Here is a 15,691-nt window from a genome sequence, read left to right as displayed (position 1 = left end):
GGCCCCTCAGGTGTGGACGCGTGTTGTATATGGCACTCGTCGGAGATATACACGCGTATACGAGGACGCGGCTAATAGAACCGCCGCTTGGTAGTTACTGAATGAAACCAGAGCCCGTTCATTTGAAGCTCACGTGCACTTCGGACGGCCGTGACTCGAAACCTATCGTAACGCCGTATCGTGGTCGTATCACGTGACACGCGTGTAGCTGCGTGTTATGTATGAATTAGCCGACACCCAGCGCCATCTGTGCGCGCGCATTAGAAGCTGGTGTTCCCTCCAAGAGGAGCGCGAGTTATTCAAATAATTCCATAGCAAGGTGTCGCGTCAAAAATGTTATCAGAGCTTGGAATTTTAAATAAAATTCGAGGAATCTCGAGTAATGAGAGGACGAAGTCCAGGTAAAAATTAGGTGCAGGTTCTGTTCGTTTTATTGGAGGAATTTTCATTCGCGATAGTTGGAGGTATTACGTTTCGAGTCTTGTTAGATGATTTTGTAATTGTGTTGAATTAGGAGAGGAAAGATAGGACGATGGGCTTTACGGTCGACCAGGATATGGTTTATTCATTTACAAAAAAAAACATAGGTATTTCGAATGTGTAAGTGCACTTCATTCTCGTTTTGTCAACGAATAAATGATTACTCGACTATAAGGATTACTGTTCTATTTGAAGAGTGTACTAATCGCTGAAAATATATTTAAAAATTTTAGAAAAATTGGAAGGAAATAATTTCAAGTAATGTAATTCATATTGGATTGGAATTCTAGCAATTACTGTCGAGTTCGATAGGTGTTAAAAGCGCAAATAAACCAAGGCCCCGATGGACGTTAATTGAACGCAAATGATAATTAACGATAAAGAGCACAAAATACAGATAATGATTACTGGAAGTCGCAAAAAAACAATTTACCGCTAGTACTCGCCGTAGACTTTCTAATTTTAAACATCGAAATGAGTCGAGAGCGAGGATATAAATAAATCTCGACTCTAAAAACTGACACGATATACACGCCAACTAATAATAATCGATGGAGCGTGCGAAGTATCAATAACAATGATTGAATGCCCTAAGAACGGCTTGCAGCCGAACCACGTCATTTACTCCACGATTTTACATTTCTAGGATGAGATATATCACGGCAAGATAAATTTCGGTTCTAAAAACGACAGACATAGTAGCACGGTAACTAATAATAACCGACGAGGCGTGCAGAGTATCAATAATAATTATCGAGAGCCGCAGGAACGGCTTTCAAGTACGCCAGATCACTTTATATTTTACATTTTCAGAAGGAGGCGTAGTAAAATAAATTTCAGGTTTAAATGTTTGCAAAGTATTTTCAATTTGATGGAAATATTACAAACTTAGAAGGAAAGGCAAATTTCTTTTCACTGTATCGTTTGCTAAGCACACGATGAAAGATAGCTTCAATTCATTCGTAACACAGCTAATTTAATAAAGATTCCAACGAGGTCTAAACGAAGGACCTTCCTCTAGGTGTTATTCTTTTGATAAGCATTCAGCCACAAACGCAGTGCACGAGAGACGTTATCAAAGACACAATTAATTATTACAAGTCGCGGGTGCAGTCCACGGTACCTGCGTTACAAAGCCAGTATAATGTGTGAACTTAGATCAACCGCAAAGGAATCGCTCGGTGTTTCCGATGCAATTCGTTGCTTTGATCCTTTATATGATTCGCGGTGCCTACGTATCCCCGCGACCAAATACCAGCGGCATATTCCAAGTGCAAACTATCCCATTTACTTGCCGCGGGTTTTTAGAAAAAACCTTTGCATTTCAAAATAGACTGCACTTTTCAGATGGCCTCACCTGTACAGCCGCGTAAAACACATTCCGCGTTCGAAAGATGTAATTTCGCTCGGCGAATTTCGACCCGTTTTCGCGAGCTTTTTTTCACCTTTCCTCGAGTGTACTTGAGATCGTTCAATCGCGAGAGGGGAACAAACGTGTCGTCGAGCAGTATCAAAGTTTCACGAAATATCGCCGCGCTGCGCGACTATTTCTGCGTGAAAGGCGAGTCGAAGTCGAAAGGAAATGAAAAATAAACGTGCCAGGTGGTATCTTTCTTTCGTGATATCGCACTTATCGAGAGGAAGTGAAAATAAAGGGTTCTGCGAAGGAGGATTATTGTTATAATATCGATACGTCGAGGGCTGAATATGAAAAGTAATTATTTACAGACAAGAGGATTCTTTCTTCTCCGATACTGCGCTTATTGAAAGGGAGCGAGAATAAAGGGTTTTCCAAAAGGGGGATTGTGATTATTTTTATGCATTTATGGCAAATGAAAGAAATGCAACGCTATACAAAATATCAATGATAACAGCCGATAAGCAGGGATTCGAACCCTAACCCGTACCGGGTTCCGGTGCTTCGTATTATAGAATAACCCATCTAAACAGGTAACACAAGACATCTGTAACCCGAGTAACCCGGTTGTATGCGCGTTATAATAATACAGTAAAAACCATAGTTATTACCATGTTTCTAAACGGTAATCAATTTTATTTCAATATTGTCTATTTTCTACTCTACTGTCCATCCGCGAGAAGAAGGTCATGCAAGTGCTTACATTTACTCGCGCGCGCGCGCGCGCGCGTGTGTGTGTGTGTGTGTCCATATTTCGTATATATTTATTCCATCTTTAACTTATGTCTGTCTGTTCGTTGTACATTTATTATGCCAAATAATTGTTGAAGTTTAACTCTTGGCGGCACAGGAATTCAGGTCATAAAATAGACCCACGTTGCACAGGAATTTTATTGCGTTTTAAATCAAACAAAATTGTTATATTTTTATTAATAAAGGTATCACATAATGTAACAAAATAAATATAATAACAAAATAATATAAAATAACATAAATATGTAACATAAAAAAAATGTTTTTTTTGTTTTGTATTACTCCCCAAGTTGCATGATGGGACGAATAAAATCCCACCATACTTTCATCATTTGCAAACAAATTTAATCTTTAGTTTTTATTATAAAACACTTCACTTGTTTATATAGAACTAATTATTATATAAATTAACTTACCTCTACGATTTTTCACATAAAACCAAGAAAGAAATATTATCGTAATAAACCTTCCGCTTACAACAGTTGTTGAACCGGTATTAGGATGTTGAAAGTTGCAAACATAAGTGGATACATTTGTAACATTGGATGAATATATTACCAACTGCTTAACGTAAATAAGACGAAATATAAACCTATACACATGCAGCTATTGCAAAATTTCGAGGTGGGATTAAAAATGTCCCACGATGCATTACGGTCCATCAAAAAGGTGGGACACTTTTAATCCCACCGTGCCCCAAAGAGTTAAAAAGAAAGTACAAATACCGTTTCTAACAACACTCTAAAATTAATCAATCGTACATTCATTATATACTCATACTATTTAAACAATCTAGTTTCATTTGATTTGAATATTGCTGTAAGTTCACATATCTTTGACTTGTCTGGATGTCTAGGATGTCTTCTTCTACCAGTAACCCACTTCGAGCAGGTTAAAACGCTCTTCCTACAATTCAAGAACCGTTCCTTCGTGGTTAGTATGATTTACAGTAACCTTCCCTTCATTAACTGGGTTTGGGTTAGGGTTCAGCAGCGATTCGAATCCCTGTCGATAACTGCCTAAATGAGTAATATTTTGCGGACCATTCCTCATCATAATAACGCACGTATAATTGTGCAGCGTTATCTTAATCGATGTATTATTATCGTGATTTACGTTATCATGATTTCTGTATTACGCTTTAAATAATTCATTATGTATACACTAAACTTTCAAACAACTTCGCGAGAAGATTAATATTGAATTTTGATAAAATAAAACACGATAAGTAAGACGTTACACTTGTCATGCTTGATGATGGAAAAATTAGGATTCATTGGAGTTCGTGAAATATCCGATCGCCAATATAAATTTGCTCGTATATTCGCGAAATTTCCAGTGGTCTTCTGAATTGTTGTTTACACGTATTGTGCTTTCTGAACTTTGGACCACTGTACAACGCCTGATAAGATACCGGGAAACGTAGCTATAGAATGGAGCAACCCAGCTTTCAGAGTATAAAAAAAGGAGGAAATACTGTAGATTACCTACTCGAAACGAAGGAAAAAGAGTTGGAGAATTCGCAACACTCGTGGACATTTAAATCAGTGTGGAAGTGAAATGTAAATTGTTTACGTGATAACAGTTCGATTTAAACTTGGGGGCAATCAGTGAAATAACTCTCAGATTTGGAAGGAAAATAATACAATTTTTTTGTTATCGAAGCGATAAATAATTATGCAGCAATTACAATAATTGTGTTAATTGCTCTGACACTGGACACTTCAGTCGAAAACGTTATAGGAGATGTATCCAATATTCAGTCCAATTCGCAAAGGCTAAATAACGTTTTATCCTCAAAGAAAAATATTAAAAACCTTTCGCTTCGTTAATTGTGTTAGCGCTGTTCTCCTCGAGCAATACTTCATAGCAAGTTTCACGGAGTAACTTTCCTGAGTCAATATTTTCGTTCTTAGAACGAAGTACTACCTACCATTTCTCACGTTGCTAAAAAAAGCATAATAACTACTTGTAATTTCATTACTTATTTTTTTCTTGCATTCAAGAACTGTTTCACTCGCTGAGTACTGAAATTCATAAAATACAATTCGCAGAAAGGAGCAAATTAAAAAGCATTTGTACTCAGGAGTACGGTACATAAGTAAAATTAAAAAGAAACATTCGAAAGATTCTGTACAGTGTCCAGTTTCGTTAAAGTGAAAAATATAATTTCTTAATAAAATAAACGAGTCCTCTGCCATGGGAAATTTGTTATTGTCAAATATTTTCATAATGATAATGTAATAGTTGAGTATTATTAAAATTGAAATGTTGCCAAGGGATCAAAGTCGAAACGTGTACACAAATTCATATTCACTTTAATTAAATATATCTATGTACATTATAGGTACAGCATAATACATTCACCATATGACGACTGTACAGCTTAGCAGCACTTTCAATACTGTTCACAAAAATACATCGCATATAAACGAGCAATCGGTTTATACGCAAGGTCGGCCCAGGACTTGCGACCAGACGGAGCGTCTCTAATTTCTCTCTTCTTCTTCCGGACCACGTGGCCTCGGAACGCAGGCTTATGTACAAAAAAGATTTCGGCTCGAGTCGCAGGTCGGGCCAAAAGAGGAAGGAACGTGCCACGAGAAAGTACGATTCTTGCCAGGGATCGATACTGTTAAGGGAATCACTGTTAAAAACTCTTTTACAAACTCACCAAGCAATAACAAAGAACGTAACAGTTGGTATCATTTGGAAACTAAATAAAAACATTAAAAGATCGTTTAGAACAAAATTTTTCTATACTAGGCTGCGTTTTGGAGAAAATCAGTATCGAAGATGCATACAGTGGGTTTAGAATGTATTCGTACACCGATCAATTTACAAAAAAACCTTTGTGCGAAATTGTAGTTTCTTAACTTCTTTTTTGATCACTCCTTTCAATTTAATTATCGCTACTAAAAAAATGTCTTGCATCTCAGCAAAAATTGCTTCCATTTGTTAATGGTATCATCAGTCTGTAAAAAGTTAATCAAAATCGGTACCTTTTAATTTAGTAATTTTCGTAGACCGCGGGGCCTTTTAAAACATGGGGCCGGGTTCCGGCGAACGCGCTGAACCTGCCTTGCGGTGGCCCTGGATATTTTACATATTCTCGGAAATCTCTAAGATAGATATAGTCCAAACAACATTTACTAGTTAATATAATTTGTGAAATTAACAAAAAAAAAAATGCGAAAAGTGGGTATAAGTATAGAAGCAATAAGTATTTGTACGATTCTTATGACGAACCATTTACAGTAGAGTTTGTAACGTAAACACATCAGTTTATTGCTCCGTACGAATTAGAAAACATCAAATTTTCAGTAAAGTACTTTAAAAAAAGGCTCTAATAGAGGAATGGAAGAAGATCCCACTTCGAATATAACTTACAATTTAGTTAATTTAATGCTTAGAAAAGTTGCAATAATTATAAAATCAAAAGGAAATCCCACCAAGGAAGTGTTATATACTTGTAAATTAATGTAAATTTCTTTTTTTGTAATGAAGTTTTAAAAATTAAACAGTTGTGCGATGGTGTTGTTTATTGGTTCAATATTTCTATCGATTAATTGTTTTTTTCTTGTTAATTTTGCAATTTACATAAATAGTTATTTTTTGTACTCTATCTATTCTAGAAATTTCCGGGAAATATGTAGAATGTCATTGTTTATAAAAAATTAATTAATAAATTACAATTTTACATAGTTTTTTTGGAAATTGATCGGTGCACGAATACTTTCTACACCCACTGTAAGTATAGTTGGGATGACGAAAGCAGTGACATGGTTGGTGTCGGGAGAGTTCAATCCCCTCTTTACTGTTTATTCAAGAGAACTTATTTGATTTTCGTTTTTAATTTGTATCAGTATGTATATTTAATATTCCAAGAGTAGTATCTGTTTGTGTCTATAAGTTTCGTCAATAATATAATTATAGTCACGCGAAAAGAGAACTACAAATTCGAGGTATGTTACGAAGGGTCTTTACATGTTTAACAAGAGTTCGTTAATTTAAAAAAGGAAAACAGTAATGGGTCAAGAACTTAGTTAAGTACTTTACTCACGAACGAAACCTAGCAGCATTCGTGGCTATTTTCCTTTAAACAATGTTTCGTGCAAACAATTTTAATTCGTGTTTACAAAGACAAGATTAATAAAGAACTGTGAATAATATTAACATCAGCCTCGAGGAGTTGCAGAATCGATATAGAAAATGATTCAAAGCACTGACTCTATTAATTAACACAATGCATTCTTCGAAACTGCTTGGAGGACCAGAATTGTTATTATTTCAGCATTTCGACCCCTGGTTCTTACGGAAGTATTATTAACAAACAACTGACGGCCCGAGTGGGCTGCGGATTAACCTTAAGTACCATCAAGAAACACGAGATATTGACACTTTTGATACCGACGTTTATACAATTACATAGATTGTGTGCAAAGAATCGGGTCCTTAGCTGTCGCGACGGAAACGCGGTTCTACAACCGCAGGGGTTGAAACCAGAGACGAGTGAGGTTTGATTCGAATGATGGACGACGAATAAACACGCAGTGATTCTGATTCAATTGCAACATTTATTCGATTGAGCAATTCAATCTTTATTTAATTCTCTGCTCAATTCAGATTTAAATTTTGATTCGAAGAGAAGTTATAATAGGATAATCAGTTAGATGATCAGTATAGGATTATTTTCTGCTATTAATTATTCGAAATTTGTATCTAGATGGGAATTAGGCCCATCTCCGATCGAAACTAAGTAGAATCGAACTGAATCGGCCGTTGGAAGCGAGTCCACCTGTGGTTTCCACCAAACCGTATGGTGGGGATGGCTGCTCAGGTGGCCTTGAGGGACCAACGCGTTTCGCGTCGACTTCAGCTCGGCCCAATCAATTAAGAAGTCTCGCGTTATCATGGACGACAACGACAAGTCACGAAATCTTATCTGCGTAACAGACAGAGCCGACTCACGCTCTCCGACCACGTTATCACAATTTTTATTCCAAACTCATTCACTCTATTTCTCTCGCTTGATCGCTCTCATCCTCACACGCCATTCGCCTTTTACTATGTATAGAAACGATTTTATTTTATTTTAATTTTTTTTTTGCGAAACAACTCAAGGAACATTTGGTATCGAGGGCAATAATTCGGTCGGGCGACGATGGGCTGGTGCGAGAAATCAAATTTCTTGCCGCGTTTGACCGCGTAGGAACGTTTTCTTTTTCTGTAGGCCGAAGCTGCTTCCGAGTCTGTCCTGCATAGCACACTCGAGACGATAAAGAATAATATATTCTACATATAAATTTTCTCAACCGTGGAACGTTAAATTGATTCAATTTTTGGTTAAATAGTCTAACACAGGATGATGGGAAGTGTTTTAAAGCTTAGGAAAATATAGCAGCTGTCGGTACAAGTAAAAAAATGTATAATAGTTAAAAAAAAAATCATGATTTCAATACTGTAAGTGACAGACTGCCTGCCTCCTGTTCGCCGTAGAAGCAAAGTATTTTAAAATCTAAAAGAATATAAAAATTCTATACTAGTTTAAAAAAAAAAAATCGTGGTTTTAATAATCTGTATTGTTTACTGTGTTTCACGCGTTTTCTTTCCATTTTCCACGAACAAAGATTTACACAACGCAGATATTTCTTTTTTGTTTCGTTTCCATTCGATCGTTTCACGTGGGCGCAAAAATATTTTGCGGATGCCAAAACGGAGAGCCATCGATGTCGCTGAAAATGTTTATAATGCGTTACAAATACTGGCTCGACGAATTTCTGAAACCATCCGTCACGTGCAAGGCGTGCCCGCGTTGATGGAAATCTAACGCGGGTCAAAAACGGAAATTTCGGGGGACACGTCGCCACACGATAAGCTTTTTCACTGGAAACTGAAATTTTTCGGGAAATCTACCGCGTTGTTTAGGACTGTTTGTAACGTTTGTTCGCGGAAAACGAAATTTCACTTGCTGGAAAGCGTTGAAAAATTGTAACATGGAATTACGGAAGAAACATTACATAATTTTATGAGTATTAATCTCTGTGGTATTGTGTGAATTGTGAATTGTAAAATAAATTCACTGGAAGAACTGATCGGATGTGACAGGTTTCATTGAAAATTAATGCTGCTGTTATACTAGTTAATTGGAAAAGGGAAAACGAAAAAAAATAACTTAATTTGCAATGTCGTCTGAACAACATAAAACAATGATTATCAGAGGCTTGTAAAAAGGATCGATTCACTGAGTATTCGTGGTTATAGAAACAAAAAATTTCTTGAATATGTACAAATAAAATCTTTGTTTTTGTATTTACAGAGTGTCGCTGTTATCATGGACGCTTTACGTATCTCTTATTTGTATAAACACCAGAGCAAATCCAAGAGAAAATCTCCTCGAAAATATAAATGAAATGTCTACATTTCACTATTGAATTATTTGAAACGAAATAACCCTTCGTCGAAGAGATTAAGCCCGTTTGAAATAATTACTTTCCATGGCGCCTAAGTGTATACCTCTCTCTGGTAGCAATGCAAACGGTGGTATTTATGACGATCGAGATAAAAGGTCCAGGCGAAAAGTTTTTCGTTTAAATCTGCAATTGAGAGCCACTGGCTCGTTGCACGTTTCCGTAAAATGAACCGAAGCGATGGCCCACGCGGGGATGTTAACCCAATAAATTTGCTCATTTGGCGGGTCAGAAGAACTTCATTTAATTCCGCGCCTCTAGTTTGGAACGTAAGAACGCCTTTGATGTAAAGCATCCGGGAGCCAGTAAATTGTAAGTTAATAAAATTCCACGGAACAATAGCGGCCATGCATCACACGCACTGCTGCAACACGAAACTTCTACCCACTTAACATTTTGATAGATTTAAGAGCTTTCTGAAAACTTTTATCCCCCCCCCCCTCCTCCCCTCCCTCACACCATTCAATGTGGACTCGAAACACGACTGCAGGACTGGGACTACTCTAATTACTCAAAATGATCGAATGCTACTATCCCACAATGTAAATATTTTATATTCAGACACTTTGATAATTTAATATTTCATAGTGTTAGATTATGTTACTAATTAAACTGTACACTAAATATTAATTAGAGAAATATTATTATGATTTGAAATGACTTCACTTTATTATATTAATACAACATGTCAGGCAAAGAGCAGCAAATCAGAATCATATAGGAAAAACAAAACAACAACGTTTTTAATAAACAAACTGAAATATACAATTCAATACAATCGATCATACCAAGTATGAAACGATATTTTAATTTTTGGTATATTTCAATACATAGAATATTTTAATCAGTTGATACTCAAGCATTTCGTAGAATATTTTGTAAACTATTTGAGTATCTAAGAATTGTATGATTTTGAATGCAATTATTAAAATCAATTTGGTCCCTTGTATAAGAGGTATTGGCTTCATTCTAAATAAAATTAAAATTCAAGCAAGATTACATTTGTGTTCCACGTTGCACTAATTAAATATACAATGTCCAAATAATCGCTGCATACTGTATGCGAGTTCCTCGAATATAATTCATAAAAGTATGAATGTTTAAATTTGCAGAAAAATTCGCGAAGTAGTCCACAGCCCTAGTTTATGCTCTTGCGTAACACATAATATGTTCCATAAAGGGAACGCGCAACAGGAGCGAACTCAGCGCAGAAAAATAAGGGAACAAGGTTCACAAGCACATATGTCTTATTTGAGCTTGTTTCCGAGTTGGAGACATATTGCCGCGTGGTATATATACGACTTCAACAAACGCAAATGTGCAGATGACTCCAATTCCGTTAATTTTATTGCCTTGCGTTCGACTAAAGTGCGCGTTTCACTCTTTCTGATTTTCAAATGAAAGGTGAAACGTAGAGGAGTAACAACTATTGGGTTTTGATTCGCTGAAATTATTTTAGCACCAATACGACTAATAAACTACAATATTAATTGCGATAAATAAGAGCAATACTGAAACTTTTGTATACTTTCTAATTTTCACATGATTGGATCGTTGCTGTTTATAAAAGTTATTATGAAAGGTAATTCTTTATCTCGCAGCAAAAGAAATATTCTTAAAAACGAATGGCGCGCCCTGTATATTCTGTCATTTTCAAGTAAACCATTCTTACACCGATGTGATATATTGCTTCAGGTGTTTTTTGCAAGCAGGTGACACGAGGCACGTTTTCTTAGACAATTGATGACTAAGTTACGTGTTCTATGGTCACACGAATAGAGTAAAGTGTTCCAGAAATATAACAGGTGCATATATGACGTGGTGTTGTAATGTAAAATATACAAAAAAATTCTGCCACTTTGACAAGTAGTTGTACTAAATTTTTTTTTATCATTTTTGTCCTTTGAAGTTATCGCGACACGGAAAACGAATCGAGGCATCGACTTCGAGTCCACTTCGCACGATAAAAAGTATCACAGATGTAAATAACTAGAAATAAAGTTTACGATCGCAATATTTATTCGTCTCGAGCCTCGACATAGCGAAGTTCACTGTAAAAAATTGTAGCAAACATTGGCAAAATTAAAAATAAATACGATCGATGCCTACGAGTTGAAGAAACAAATTAAAAACGCGATCCGCCAGTACATGGATTATTACTTCGAATAATATTCTGAATAATAATGCTTGGACTGATTATCTGCGTTCTTTCTAAATAATAATTAATAATTTATGAAATTAAATTGTATTAGTGAAAGAGTATAATAAGTAGGATTGGGGTCTACGAGAGAAGTTACCTAACAAAATGACGAATTACGACTTAACTCAATGGGAAATGAAAATAGAGGACTACCCTCCTACCACGGCGAAGAGATAAACGAGTATTGCGAGGATAAAAGAAATTCCCGTGCCTTTTATCCCAGGCGTAAGTCTGTTATTGTAAAAACAAATACGAAGGAAGGGCGTCGAAGGAAGGATAATCCTATTCACTCGAGAAGACAGGGCAACCAGTCGTCGAGACATAAACAGAAAAATTACATCATGCTCGTTCCTCTGATGGGCATAAGAAGATTAGGTAATTCTTATTAAAGGAATTTAATTCGTAAATTAATCTCTACCCGATAAGAAATTTAATTCAGAACTAACATGCTCCTTTCCTGTGGTTGTAGATATCCATTAAAATGATCTCGAAAACTGTGAGAGACACAAGGAAGTTTTTAAAATAAATTCTTCGTGAATTCAATTCTCTGATTCGTAGATTTTCCGAGAATGAAGTATAATTAAACATAAAGGTATAACATTAATAAAAGTACTTGTTTGAGGCTGTCGGTTTTTCGAATCTTTGTGTTTACAAGCCTCTGTGTTAACAGGGACTCCACGTTTTCATTTACATGTACATACGTATTGTGAATTAAAAATCGACTAAGAATAAATTTTAATTCAATTTAATTTAACATAAATAATAAATAAATTAAGATTGAAGGTAGAAACAGTGCACTGAATCCTCTTAAACCAAATATTGAAAATACAGAAGTTAAAAATGAATCTTCAACCATTTTGTACGCCCTACTATCTTCCCTCAAGAATCATATACACTTCCTCGAATATTCACAAATTTTCGAGTCAACAACAGAGGCTCAAACTCTGGAGGAAACTTTCAACCCTCAAACCACAATCATCGGAACAAAAAATCCATATACAAGATAGAAGACAATCGGAGGGCCCTCGATAGCTGCAATCGCGATCAGTTTCGAGTAACACAGACTCTAAACGTTACGAAAATCCTCCGAACGGTCTATAATTGCTAGGTGCAGACACCGACTTTCGCCAGTTTACACCGTAGAACAAACGGAAACTCGCGGCTTTTGGAGTTCCCTCGGTTGCCCCGTCTCCTTCGAAACAGCCACGCTCAACATGGACCATATTTACTTCTCGACACCTTGCGGGGGCCCGCGATATCGATTGGGAAGCAGTCGATACAGCCAGGAAGTCAAACAGCCTCGCACGAAGTTCTGATTCCCACCGCACCAGGCCACAGACACGTTGGATGTGTACATATAATATTTATATATATCAATCTATATATAAATCCATATTTATATTTATGCGTATAGGTAATGCGTGTATCATATGCATGTATATCTAGTTCCATTTTGGTCGTGTGCAGGCGTCCGACGACTCGCGAGCGTTCCGGATGATCGAGGTGACGTTTAATCGTTGTCACGCGATCTTCTATGTACAAGTGCCGCCTTGGCCAGGACCAGGACGATCTCGGTCATCTGGAACCTCATGTTACGTCGTAGGACAGGGAACTCTTTGAGTCGAGCGCGAATCCGTGGAGTTCGAGGACGCGACGATCGTCTACGTGGCGGATTCACCCGCGGAATCGAAATCTCTGTTGATAAATATTTAATGCGTCGATCGCGCGGTATGTTTAATCGGAGATGGATCAACACGTGTGTCTGAATACGTTAAGTTTGTTTAGAAAGTACGTCGAGAGTCGAGGAGACCCCTGAGGATGCTTCGCGGGGATAGAAAATTGCACAAGGTCCGTTAAAAAATGTAGCCTAGTAATACTGAACAGATAATTGTATACAAGGAACATCTTATTCATCCTCCAGTACGATATACTCGTAAAAATCTCAAATATTATGTTGGTCGAAAAGGTCGTTCGGATTTTAACGCACAAATAAACAGCGATTTCTCTTAGACGAAGAAATATAGTCAGTCCCATAAATATTTGTACCTTCTGTGTTTATTAAAGGAATCTTTCAAAATTAAATGACAGGTTTGATGTTTCCAAATACATTTTTCATTATATATATGTATATACAAGTGTAAAGTTTATCCATGTACATATTTATAATGAAACATTTATTTGAAACCATCGAACCCATTGTTTAATTTAGAGGTACTTCTTTAATAGATATAGGGGGTACGAATATTTATGATCTCTCCCTCATCAATTGGACAAACCCGTCAAGTAACCATTCGAACTCCAGAGAAACAAACATCATCGAACAAACTTTCTGGCCAATCTAATATTAGCAATCTATCACTTCTGTTGAATCCCTTCAAGCGTTACTACAACTCGATAAAACTATTCTTTCAAGTTAAGAAGCTTTTAAAACTCAACGTGTACGTTCTCCGAAAAGAATCCCTGGGGCGATCAACGCGTCAAGAAGACAAGCACCCTTAAAGACCAAGAATTCCGCGAGCAAGTCGCCTAAGAGACGCGCGACGCGTCCTCGAACGTCGCAAACGTCGTCAACAACGTCTCGTTCCATCGTCGCGGTAACAGTTTTCCGCCCCCCTATCCCCTTCCCCACATGCTCGTAACGTGTAAATTAACCTTAATTAATCGGCCCTACGGTATCACATAAGTTCCACGCTGACTTGACTCGAGCCTCGCTCGACCCGCTACGAGACAACTTAGGAACCACACGGTCGACGATTCTTATACTAACAAGAGGTTTGTTAGGTACTTTACGAGCCTCGACAATTGATTATTACCGTTTAGTAGACGAAGAGTATTGGTCCAAAGAGAAATGTAATTACACGTATCTGTGGGGGGTCGGGGACGAAGGGATAGCGACCCTGAGCGTCCAGGCGTTCGTTTTTCTTCGTGTGTCGTTCCCGTCGTGGATTCGATCGCCTGTCGCTCGAAGAATCCCTGAATTCCCTCCCCGTTTATGTACAGCTCTGTTTTTACTATTGGACATCGTACACGTACGAAATACTGTCGACAATTAACACCCGAGAACGTCGTCTCGCTTCTCTATCCCGGTGGATCGAAGAACCGAGCTTAGTGGCCTAACGAAACGAACAACATTAAGATACACGTGACGATACAGCGATTAACGACCGCGATTATAATTCGTAGTACCCTTTGAGTTTTCGGTGTTCGATGATCACAGCGCGCGTTTCAGCCTTCCATTGCGTAAGAATTAGACCGTTAGTCAGAGGCTCGCTGGACGCGTCTTCCATCGTGGATCCTAGCCCTCATTCGCGCAGAGGGTAAGGACTGTAGAGGTCATCTAGGAGTCGCAGACGCGACGATTCCCTGTTAAACGAGTCGACACGACCTGGCGCAGCTATAGTTATACCTAAACAGTTTCTCGCCGTTTTAGAAGAGGTCAAGACACCTACCTGCGAACGATAATCCGCTTAACCACCTTTATAAATAATTACACGTAAAGTCGTTGCATCTGTGGGGCCCTCGTAGACGCGTCGGGACCAACGCGTCTCCAACCAACCATAATCGTGTCTCAGCACCTGACCGTCGTTCAACGATTGCCACGCGAGAAATCGTCGCGTCCGTGACTCCAGTGACGACGAGGAAGACCCTGTCGAGCGCTCCTGTTCGCCACGAGTCCAAGCGAGCCAATCTACGAAACTTCGATACTATTTACACGAACTCCTGATCGGAGTGTTCGGTGTCCACCGATTTGTACGATCGTTTACACGCGCGGAGGTACAATCGATACCAGCCGAGAAAACGGAAGTTCCACCGCACCGATGCTCGAGGAGACCATTCGAAACGTTACTACCGATCGATTGTCCTCGCAGTATTCTGACTACGTGCCAGCTCCCAGCACTCGTTGCTCCAGCACACGTTGCTCTTCTCCTCGTTCTTCCGCAAGGTCCTCGTCGCTGGCGTATACGTCCAGAAACACTGAACAACAATCCGAAGATACCTAGAAGAGGCCGTTTGTGTTGCGCGAAATCGCCCCGCGAAAATTGTCTTTAGCGATTGGTTGCCGACTACTGTCCCAGTCCGAACCAACGAACCGTTTCTCCGCGAAAATAGGGTAACAGGTGACAGGTTTTCTTGGATTATTCTCGTGGAAGGGGCTCAGGGGCTTGGTTACCTCGAGGGTGGAGCCGAGTTGTCGAGAGGAGCTCGAGGAGTTTGAGAGCTTCTTACGATGGCTTCCTGGAGATCTTGGAACGTGAAAGTCCAGGCATAGAGGTAGCCTGAGACCTCTCTAGGCCTGACCGATGCCATTATGACGGTAATAATGTGAAATATTTAATTTATAAAATCGTAGGATGATTTCTAAACGGATTC

General features: G+C 38.3%; 1 long non-coding RNA gene across 1 annotated transcript; it reads right to left on the bottom strand.

Annotated features, from left to right (window-relative positions):
• Positions 1-11,013: 11,013 nt before the first annotated feature.
• Positions 11,014-15,691, bottom strand: LOC128886457 (uncharacterized). Its single transcript, XR_008459838.1, has 2 exons — positions 13,477-15,691; positions 11,014-13,366 (listed from the first exon to the last, which is right to left on the bottom strand). It is a non-coding gene; the product is annotated as an uncharacterized LOC128886457 (long non-coding RNA).

This window comes from Hylaeus anthracinus, unplaced genomic scaffold, assembly GCF_026225885.1.
Source record: "Hylaeus anthracinus isolate JK02 unplaced genomic scaffold, UHH_iyHylAnth1.0_haploid 11982, whole genome shotgun sequence".
Classification (NCBI taxonomy): domain Eukaryota; kingdom Metazoa; phylum Arthropoda; class Insecta; order Hymenoptera; family Colletidae; genus Hylaeus; species Hylaeus anthracinus.
Note: the sequence above shows the minus strand (reverse complement) of the source record. Positions and strands in the feature narration are given on the sequence as shown.